A 12,228-nucleotide genomic window follows, 5' to 3' on the forward strand; every position below is an offset into this window, starting at 1 on the left:
TACCCTGACAAAAGGCATTCACTGAGGTCACTTCCCATATGGTGTGATGGGACAATCTTGTGATATTAAGGAATGTGAGAATGTCCAGATAGGAGAGGCACAGCAACCAGAATTGTCACAAAGGTAAATTTTTTTTCCTTCCTCCTGAGGATCACATTAGCACCAGCTATTAATAATAGAGACCACTGCACGAATTGGTTGGAATGATTTTTTTTTTATTCCATCATAATGAAAAATAATCCATTCCATGATCTGCCCTTCTGAAAAGTACTTAATGCTTATATTTTCCAAGAAATGAGATAATGTGATTCAACCTATTATATATCCTGGACATAAATTCAAAGTTGATTAATATCATTGGAATTGGGCCTTGATCAAAATTCTGGATCTTAATATGATACAGTGTATTCTTGCAGAATTTCTTTCATGATGAGCACTAAAGAGATTAATCCTAAAGTTTTCTGACTTCTCAGAGCCTTGCAGTCATATTTATTTAGTCAAACTTATGGCCTAAAATTTTACAATTTTATTATTACATTTTTCTCTTTCCATTCTCATCTATTTATAATCACCTTGCATATTTCTGAGGGTTTTTCTTCAGTGCATATGTTCAGTGATAACTCATGCATATTTCACTTAATAGGATTAATTATCAGCCTTCCACTAATTATAATTAAAGTCTCCTCAGGTAATTGTGCAAGTTAACTTTGGCAATTCACACACACAGAAGAGTATTTTGTAGAATAATAGGGCATTGTGCTGAAAAATACAGTAAAGAGCATGAAAGGAACACAGAATAAAAGAATTCAGAGTTCTAATATATTAAGCTTTTCTTATGTGTGTTGCTGTATACCTAATTGCAAATTGTGCTACTAAATATATTATACCATCTAAATATAGTAATGATCCCTTAATGCAAACCTTATGACAGTAGGCATTTCTACTAAAAATTACTTCTAAAACATATAACTATTTCTCTCCTTTCTTAATAGATATTAGTATTCTAAGTTCTCATTAAATAGCTTATGCTTTAGAAGATAAATGCCCTCAAAATTGGTAATTTATATGCAAAACAAATGAAAAAGCCTTTCCTCAAAGCGTCTATCTCCGAATGTACAAATTAAGGCTTGCTCCATTTGTGAAGCTTATTTTTTAACTTTTATTTATACCTAATGGTTAGTTTATATGTTACGACATTAAGAAGTCAATGTTTTGAAGATGCCATATGACATCGAAATGGCCATCTTTTGAAATTATGGGATGCTTCATTGCAGAGTCAGACTCTAATCTGCAACCAATTTGTGTCAGCTTTCTGCATAGAAAAGATGGCAAATCCTCTCTTAAACCGGGAATCAGCTGAAGGTTTGTCTTGGTTTCATGAGCCCAGTGCAATTAGGCAGCACGTGAATGTGGGCCACATGCATTTATTGCTCTTCCTAGCATGTGTTACTTTGATGTGTTAGGTCGGAAGGCTCACTCTTTTCTGGGCAGCCTTCCTCCTGGGTCTTTATACTGCTTAGCAGTTGAGTCCAGACTTTGAAACACAGCCTAATTTAGAGGCGGATGCTGCAGCTGCTGCTGTCATTTCAGATGATTTTTTTTTTTTTTTTTTTTTGCTTTGATGTCAGCTTAGAATCTTGGGTGTAGTATCAGTAAAGCAGTGTCTGCGATTCACGAAACAGAAAGCACACCATTTATGCCTTTGTTTTAGCTTTTAAATTGAATTTCAACACCTCCTAAATGATCAAAAAATTGTGGCTGAGCAAAAATATCTGGAATTCTGCATATTATTAATTGGAAGAAACATGAATAAAGACTATGTAGCTCCATTGGTATTAATTTAATCAGAATCGCTCAATATCTGATAAACATTGATGATAAAATATGTGAGATGTAAATAAAGCTGCCTCTTGTCTCTTCATCTTGTTCACTCTGTGTCTAATCAATGTGGCATGGAGGTTTTCCTTCCAAATGTTTGTCTGACTCACCTTTAAAGCATTTTGTATTAATTATTGTTATTTTGTCATTTTTCAACTATATGCTTTACCTTAGCAGAAAGGCTACCAAGTCCTTTGGGGTTCAGACCAGTAGTTGAATCCATTTATCTTCATTTTCACTAATCAGAATCCCTAAGTTTGAGAAACTGTAAATCCACTGGCTTTCTAAATTAAAAATAACTTCAACATCTCTGAATCATGTGACTTGATACAAAGAGTAGGTTTAAAGCCTAAAAGAGGTGGAGATTCGGGAGTTTGAAGGTCATGAACCTGTAGGACCATCTGGATGGGTTTCCTCCGCTGATGCAAGACCAAAGAGGCATGGAGGATTCCTTTCTATGCTTTCCCTGTTAACAAGAAACACTTCTCACTGAGGATCTCAGAACAGCACCTGCCGATGTGTATGCAGGCTTGTTTTTTTTTAATAGGATGAAAAGAGGAAAACTGTTCCTGTCTGGGAGCAAGAAGAGAAAATACAGGCATTTCTTTGTCTGATATCATTTCACTTACATTTACAGAGAAGAGCTAACAGCGACTTTATTGTGGTATATTGACAATAAGGAGAGTCTAAATTCTAGTTGCCTGAGCAAATTTTGTGAAGATCTCTCCCTTTTTCCCCTTCTGTCTAGAAATTGTTATGATAGTGTATACTAGGGAAAGTTCAGAATAGATCCATGATAATTTCCTCTGAGAGCAAAACCTCTTTTATTGTTGATAATAATGGACCAAATTTTTCAATTGAGTGAAACTTCATCCTGTCCTTATTTTAACATAAAATGTTGGCAATAACCTAAATGTCCTAAAAGAGAATTGGTTAAGGAAGCATTGCACAGCCATTCAGTGGAATACTATGCAGTCATTCAAAATGGTTATAAAGAGCCTTGAATAATGTTGCCCAACTACAGAGGAAGATATAATATCAAACTTAGATGAGATAATAAAGGAAACATAATGATGACAGTGGTTCTCTTTGATTATTTGGAATACAGAGTTTTTCTACTTTCCTGTATGTTCAAAGCATACTTATATAGACCAATGATTTATAACTTCCATAAAGTAATATAAAATTATTTAAAATATCTATAAATGTCCCATTATACACAGGGTATTATACTCCTATAGATGGAATTTGTTCACTAGCTGTGTTTTTACTTTGAAAAAATTAAATTCAATTTCATTTAAGTCCTTAGATTCAGCATGGGCATGAAAAGTTCTTATTTTCTTTTTCTCCTACTATTTTTGGACATTTCTCCAGATAACAGAATTTTAACTTGCACATTTTTACTTTGATGATGCCAAGTATTCTGGTACTATACAGAAGTATTGTGATATGACTTCATTTTCTTATATTTTAAAAATTGTATTGATTTTATAAGGATGACTGAATTTGACAATAAGAGCAATGACCTCTTGATTTTCCTGAAAAAAAATTACTATAAATTATTATTTTAAATTGTTTATTATAAAATTCTTTTAAATAATAAATAATAAGAAATTACAGCTAAATAGCAATACTAAAGCCATACAAGTTTATCCTGAATTCAGGCTAAATTTAAATGCGCCTGCATTGTTCCACAGGGTAGCCAGAAAACACATGTGACCAGTTAAATTTAAATTAATTAAAATTACATAAAATTAAAAATTCAGTTCTTTAGTCACACCAGCCCCATTTCAAGGGCTAAATAGCCACATGTGGCTAGTGGCTGTAGTACTGGACAGTGGGTATAGAACACCACCAACATCATCATAAAATAAAATCCATCATCACAAAAACTTCTACTGGAAAGAGCTGAAACACATGATTCTGCATAATTAGTCCTCTGCTTCTAATTTTATCTTTTATAGCATATTTAGAGAAGCAAATTTCTGGATGATTGTCTCAAGTTTCTTTTTAAATTTTGCCATTATAGAAAGACATGTTTGAGGGAGAGAGAGGAAAAAAGACTCTTCCTCTCAGCATGCTTTATTTGCCATGTGTATTTATGTGACAAAAGAAAGTCATATGATTGAACAATAGCCTGTACTAAAATAAAATCCATCTTCCGTGCCTTTGTTCTTACAATATTTGCCTTTTTCAAAACCCAGATGTTTCTTTTTTCTTCTCTGACATGAACAGTAGGGCACAGAGCCTTGTGCAAATAGAAAGTGTGGGAAAAACCTGGAGGCTACCAGGCACTTAAAATAAAAGGAGAAAGGAGGAGCTTCCTTAGTCAGAAGAGGATAAGAGAGAAGATAAATCCCACTATGAAAACACTGCTTTAAGGGGGAAAAAAAGAATAAAACAATGGCATAAATGTGGCAACCATCTTTTAGGGCATAATGGATAATCTTTTATAGCACACGGAAGAGCTCTTCCTTAAGAGTAGTTGTGCTGAGTTCTTTCTGTACAGACAGTGAAACTTAAGATCAAAGTAGAGATCAGAGTCCTATCTTTGAAAGGAATGTTTTCTTTAAATCATAAATATAGTAATTGCCAATATAAAAATGATAGGAAATGCAGGAAAGTGTAAAAAGTAAAAAGCCTTCAGCATATTTTCACTTAGTTATTAAATTGCATAATTAAGATACATTTATTTTCTCTAAGAATGTTTTACCCTGAAGAAATTCTCACTTAACATTATATCATAAGCACTTATCAAAATAAATAAGAAGTCTTCCTAAAATCTAATTTTGATTTCTTCACTTACGTGTGGAATTTATTTAACTGATCTATCACTTTGGAATATTCCGGTTATTTTGAATTTTATTATTTGAATGACACAGCTATAAACAGTTTATTGGCTTGAATCCTTGTTCACATCTGTCATTATTTCCTTAGGATAGGTTTCCAAGAGTAGAATTACTAGATTATAGAGTACACTCTTGCTTCTTATTGATAAATTTCTTTACAAAAATGTGGTGATAATGTACATTTCCACTAGCAGTGAATATATCTGTTTCCTAATACATACTTAATAGAATAGCAAATAAAGGAGCAGTTGTATTAAAGTTGGACATCGTTCAGTGTAAGTTTGTATTCATTCATGATAATAAATTCTGAAGAAGATCTTACCAAAATTTATTTTTAAATACAATAAAGCAACATATATTAAAATTTAGTGGATAAAATATTAACTAGTATACAGAAATGGAAACAATTTCCTTTCCTATATATTAATCAGAATTTCTTAAAAGTATGACATACATACCAGGTAAACAATAGCATTGTCATATAGCATTTTCTTTTTTCTTCTTCCAACTTTATAGAGGTATGATTGACAACAAAAAATTGTATATATTTAGGTTGTATAACGTGATGTTTTGATACACATATACTTTGTGACATGATTACCACAATCAAGCTAATTAACATATACATCATCTCACATAGTGAACTTTGAGATCTACTCTCAGCAAATTTCAAGTACACAGCACATCATTGACTATAGTCACCTTGCTGAACATTAGGTCTCCAGAACTTAATTCACTTTATAACAAAGCTTGTTCCCTCTGTTCCCTCTGACCGTTTCCACTTCTCCCCCGTGCACCCACCCCCATGCCCTTGGTGGCCACAATCTATTCTCTGTTACTATGAGTTCAACTTCTTTTTTCTTTTTTAGATTTCACAAGTAAGTGAGATCATGCACTATTTGCCTTTCTGTATTTGGCTCGTTTCTCTTAGCATACAGTCCTCTAGGTTCAATCCTTGTTGTCACGAATGGCAAACTTTCCTTCTTTTTTTAAGTCCGAATAATACTCCAGTGTGTGTGTGTGTGTGTGTGTGCAAGCACACGTGTGTATCTCAATTTCTTTATTCATTTACCTGTTGTTTCCATATCTGGCCTACTGTGAAAGATGCTGCAATGAACATGGGATTGTGCGTATCTCTGAGGTACCGATTTAATTTCCTTTTAGATCTATACCCAGAGGTGAGATTTCTGGATCATATGATAGTTCTAGTTTTAGTTTTTAGAGGACTCCTCCATACTGTTTTTCATAATGGCTGTACCAAATTGTATTCCCACCAGCAGTGTAAGAGGGTTCCCTATTCTCCACACCCTCACCAACACTTGTTATCTTTTGTCATTTTGTATATGAGCCATCCTAGTAGGCATGAGGTGATATCTGATTGTAGTTGTAATTTGCATTTCCCTGATGATTGGTGATGCTGAACACATTTTCATATACACGTTGGCCATCTGCGTGTCATCTTTGGAAAAAAAAGCCTATTCAAGTAGTTTGCCCACTTTTTTAATCAGGTTATTTGTTTGCTTGTTTTTGGTATTAGTTGTACATGTCCCTTGTATATTCTGAGTATTAACCCTTTAGCTGATTTGTAGTTTGCAGATATTTTCTCCACTGCATACAATGCCTTTCCATTTTGTCAAGTTTTCCCTTTGCTGTGCAGAAACTTTTAGCTTTATGTGATCTCACTTGTTTATGTTTGCTTTTGTTGCCTGTGCTTTTGGTGTCAAATCCAAAAAAATCATTGCCAAGACCAGTGTTAAGGCTCCTTGTTCCTATGTTTTCTTCTAGGAGTTTTACAGTTTCAGGTGTTACATTTAAGTCTTTAATCAATTTTGAGTTGATCTTTTGTAATGTGTAAGATAAGGGTCTAATTTCATTCTTTTGTATGTGGATATCCACTTTTTCCAACACCATTTATTGATGAGGCCACCCTCCCCTCATTGTGTATTCTTGGCACTTTTGTCAAAGATTAGCTGGCCATATACGCATTTCTGGGCTTTCAATTCCATTGGTCTAAACATCTGTGTTTATGGCAGTACCACACTATTTTTATTACTGTAACTTTGTGGGGTAATATGAAACTGATCTTGAGTTTTAAAAAGCAAAATACAATAATATGAAATATGGGAAAATTTAACTTATTTTAAAGATTATTAAGGACACAAAAGAAATTGAGAAATAGATCTCATGTATCTGTCATTATTTATCCAAATTTCCTTTTTTAGGTTGATTTTTACCAAATTAAGGTAAAAAGTATACAGAGAATATGAAAGGGTTAAAATTCCATTACACCACTAAAATTCTTCCAAAATAGCTTATGATGGATCTCAAATTAAAAAAAAACAAAACAGCAAAACAAACATACATGGGTAAAATCAAGTTGTGATGAATTGCAGAAGATGGGTTCACCTTGTTTTGCAGTTGTTTATAAATGTTATAGACTACTTTGGAAATAGCATTTATTACGTAGCTAGTATGCGGTAAGCACTTTATATATAAAAATTAGGTTCAAAGTGATTTGGTTAATAAGCACAAAAGCCGAGGTTTGAACTTCTCCAAGTTGTGTTCTGTCCTTGTATCAAAACACTTCTTATACATCAGAAGTATGTGTACTGTCATTACTAGCATGTATGCTTGGTAGCAGATCTTCCAGGAAGAGTCTGACTTCAAGAAGGTTAAAACTTATTTGGGCAATTACACTGCTGGTGGGAATGCAGTTTGGTGCAGCCACTATGGAAAACAGTGTGGAGATTCCTCAAAAGACTAGGAATAGACTTACCATATGACCCAGGAATCCCACTCCTGGGCTTATATCCAGAAGGAACCCTACTTCAGGATGACACCTACACCCCAATGTTCATAGCAGCACTATTTACAATAGCCAAAACATGGAAACAGCCTAAATGTCCATCAACAGGTGACTGGATAAAGAAGAGTGGTATATTTATACAATGGAATACTACTCAGCCATAAAAACCGACAACATGATGCCATTTGCAGCAACATGGATGCTCCTGGAGAATGTCATTCTAAGTGAAGTAAGCCAGAAAGAGAAAGAAAAATACCATATGAGATCGCTTATATGTGGAATCTAAAAAACAAAAACAAACAAACAAACAAACAAAAACAAAGTGTAAATACAGGACAGAAATAGACTCATAGACAGAGAATACAGACTTGTGGTTGCCAGGGGGGCAGAGGGTGGGAAGGGATAGACTGGGATTTCAAAATTGTAGAATAGATAAACAAGATTACAGTGTATAGCACAGGGAAATATACACAAAATGTTATGATACCTCACAGAGAAAAAAATGTGACAATGAGTGTGTATATGTCCATGAATGACTGAAAAATTGTGCTGAACACTGGAATTTGACACAACATTGTAAAATGATTATAAATCAATAAAAAAATGTTAAAAAAACTTATTTGGGCAAAACTGTACAGAAAAATATTTAAATTATACTTTGTTATATTCATCAAAGCTTAAAATGCAGATCCTAAATACAGAATTAATCCTCCCATAAAAATATATAGTAATTGCTTCTTTTGATGGAAGAACGTGTGATGAATACATAGTTATAGACTAGCTACTCTACAAAATACTATGGCTCAAAAAGTTTTGTGTTTATTTACTCTTTGTATAACACTTCTGAGATAGTTGGGGAGCCCACAAACTCAGTTTCTTCCTATATCGGTGCTTCACCACCTTCTAGGGCATTTCTGTGGTCTGCATGGTTAATGCTGGCTCATGAGCAGCACATGCAGTTTCTGGTCCAGGAGAAAAGCTATGGTCAGCAGTTTTCAGGGTGTACTTCCCTTACCCAATAAATTGCATATATCACTTCTACTCACATCCTATGAAACAAGAACTTAGCTACACTTAGTTGCAAGGGAGCCTTGGAAACATAGTTTCTGCCTCGGTAGTCATGTTCTCTGCTAAAACTTGGTGGAGTAGATATTGTTCAATTATGAAAAGAATGAAGAACAGAATGGATAGTGGAGGAGCTATTTCATACTTAACTAAACCTATTGATACCTCATTTTCCCCAATGATTTTAATAATTGGTTTCAACAACTTGTGTTTTAACTAGTTTTATTTCCCCCTCTTTCATGATATGTTGGAACTGACTGCCCATGTCATTATAGCTTTCCCCTCCCTTAGAGCTAGAGGTGACCAGAGAGGTAATCTACTCTAATTCTTATGTCTTATAGGTGAGAAGAATTCAGCTTAGAGAGGAATTCTATATAGCTCAAATTTCTTCTGCTAATTAGTGTCAAAACTGAGACATTAATTTTAGACCCTGTTTTAAATCTAAAAGGTAAACCCTCTTATTCCTGTTAGTTTATTTTTTTAAAGAGCAGTTAAAATATGAAATCATTTAAAGTTAAATTTATACCTGAAACACTAAAAAATTATCTTAAAATATATGTGGCAAACGCTGTTTTTGTTTATAAAATGGATATGCTGATTGAAAGTCCTCAATATCTTCAATCCATTTGAATTTATCTATAATTTCTGGCTTCGTTGTCTTTGAACTAGAGCAAGAATTTAAAAACACATTTGAAATAATCTAAAATAAGTTTGTCTAGATTAAAACTTTTTTTTTCTCTAGCCTTTTATGAATATCTTGAATAGATCTAAATCTACATCATTTCTTTTCCAGCCATTGGCTTTTTATCTAGTCTCTCCAAAGTATTCAACTTTTAACAGAAACAAGAATTGTCTTTCTCTTGGCACTCATATTCTACTGGGTTATGAAATATTTAATTGAATTATGTAAATTCAGTACTAAGCCCAATTGAAATAAACATTTTGGGTTTGAATATAACCAACTTTTATTAAACATACAACTTAACCAAGGAAGCAGACATGGAAGAGTGTGCTTGAAGAGTGTGCTTAAATAGTGTCTTACCAGCTCCGGGCTCCACATGCTGGATACATCAATCAGTACATCACACAGAGGGAATGGGGAGCTTTAAAGAGAGCTTCTTAAATGTGCAACCAAAATTAATCCTTGTTGACTGCTCATATTTTAAAGTTTACCATTTCTCCTCCTTTGTTTTTATTATTATTAGTATCATATTCCTCACCATTAGTAATCAAGATCATAATATAGAGAATATTGTGTGAGAAATTGCACAATCCTGAAATGTTAAGATATGGTCTCTAACCTGAATGGATTTGAAATTTAGGTGGGAGGAGACAGCATCAAAGGCAAAGTTGTGAAAAGCCCGAAGTAAAATCAAGGAGAATTTGGGGTGAGGCAAAGTTTTCCCTGTTCTTTTTCATATTCTTCTAGGCCTTCTAAGAAAAGCCAGTATGCTAATTTTATTAAAAATACCAAATTCCACATAATGCTGTTTTTTCATATATCAACAGTGACCAAATCTATGAAGATACTAAACTATCTAAAATGCAGATACAATTTTATTTATAAATATGATTTTTACAAAATTGAAAGCAAATTAGGTATTCAACCCCGTGTCATTAAAAGCTTGAGAATCTCCCCTTTACATCTCCTGCACAGAAGCAGTTGACTTTATCAGGAAATACAGTGAAGCAGAACTTGTGGACTCCAGAGATGCAAACGTATCTCTTAAAAAACCTCAGAATCATTTATGATTGTTATCATGTTAATAGTTAAAATAAATGAACATACACATTACATGGACTGTTAGGAAACCATTAAAAATAATTTTATGAAGCATTTAAAAAAATAATGCTGGAAACTTCTGAGGAGAATTCTTTGTGTAAAACCATGAAATAAAACTGATGGTAGAGTTTAACCACAGCTGTGTAATGAAGTCACGTAACCCTGAAAGAACATATACTGTAGAGATAATTGGTAATAAAAATTTTTCCTTTATACTTATTTGTCAGCAGTTAAAATGTTATTTTAAATAAGTATTACATGCATTCCAGTTTTCTCTAGTGTATCATTTAATATATGTGATTTTAAAATCTCCCCAACAATTTACAAAGTTACAGAGTTTTTAATTGTTCTTTAGTCTTGATGAGGATAAATTTCAGGTATAAGCAGCTATAGAATGTGGATGGTTTTACCCACAGAAAAGGACAGGGCATTGTCATTGTCAACTCCCATGCCCCAGCAAATGTGCTAAATTTATACACTTTCAAGAGTAATACAAGCTGGTGAATTTTTTTTTTTCTGAAAAAGGAATAGCACTAACATTATAATTAAATGAAAGATATATCTCCCTACAGATAACAGATCTCAAAATTTTGTTTATAGGATATGTTTTTTTCAAATATATGGTAATAAAGATGTGATTTCAGGACAGCTGTCAACTAAATTCATTCCAGCTAATCAAAAGTCCATTTAAGTTACTTACTCTGTAAAGGTTAAAAAACATTTTTATCTTCGAGTGTGTTAGGGAGTTCTGTGGTAAAGATAATAGATTTCATAAAAATTGATAAGAGAAAATATAACTAGTAATGGGTTGCCCAAGTGTTGAGTAGGTGAGCAAAAAATAAAAAATTACTGTCACCAATGTGTTTATTGCGTACAGTTTAGTTCCTGTGCCTCACCCGCATTCTTCTTGCCTGACTTTTGTTAGAAAAGGTCAGATTTTGAGTAATTGGCTGAAAGTATAATTAAAGCTAATTAACAAGTAATGCAGGCAAGACTGCACAATTATAGAAATGATTTTCACAGTGATAAACTAGAGCAGAAAGTTAGAGTGCTGTAGCTTCTAAAATGTTTTTCCCAAAGCCTTGTTTAAATTGCTTCCATGAGATAATCAAGCACATGTGTGAAATTATACACGTATTTGACAATGTGGTTTTTAAAAATTGTTACTTCACCCTCCAATTAATCCTACCAACCTGCCTATCCTGACCACATTTAAATGGACCATGAAAACGACACCAAAGAAAAGATTGCTTTTTAGAGGTAAATGAGCTACTTAGATTATTGGGTTTTTTTTTAAATCTATGTCTAAAATCTTTATGGTTTCAGACTTTTAAAACCTTTAATGCAACACCAAATTATAATGTACAATATAAAAATTATAAATACGTTGAGGATATTGGTAGAAAAGATTAGTTTACAATATACTATTTTTTGATTCTTCACACCATTATATGTATATAAGCATCTGAAATATTCTGCCCAATAAAAATGCTTTCCTTGCCAGAAATTCACAACTGTACCTCCTTCAAATAAGTAAGCAGACAGAATAAAGAGAAAGTTCTCATCCTGCATACTTCAGTTTCATTTTGTTACAATGGATTTAACAATAACAAGTAGCAAGGATACAGAATTTGAGATGATTTCAATACTTCTCCACCCACTGGTATGAGTAATGATAAAAGTTTCAGGGAGAGGTTGAAGAAATATTAACTATGTTGTCTTTCTTATTAACATTTCATGCGCGTGGCTTTCGAATACTTAATGCTGTTAATCTTCTTTTGTTGGTCATCAAATGGATATTCACTAGGACCTTGAAGTAACCCTCAGCATCTTCTCTTTCAAGCATG

The sequence above is a fragment of the Camelus bactrianus genome, chromosome 1, assembly GCF_048773025.1.
Source record: "Camelus bactrianus isolate YW-2024 breed Bactrian camel chromosome 1, ASM4877302v1, whole genome shotgun sequence".
NCBI classification, from domain to species: domain Eukaryota; kingdom Metazoa; phylum Chordata; class Mammalia; order Artiodactyla; family Camelidae; genus Camelus; species Camelus bactrianus.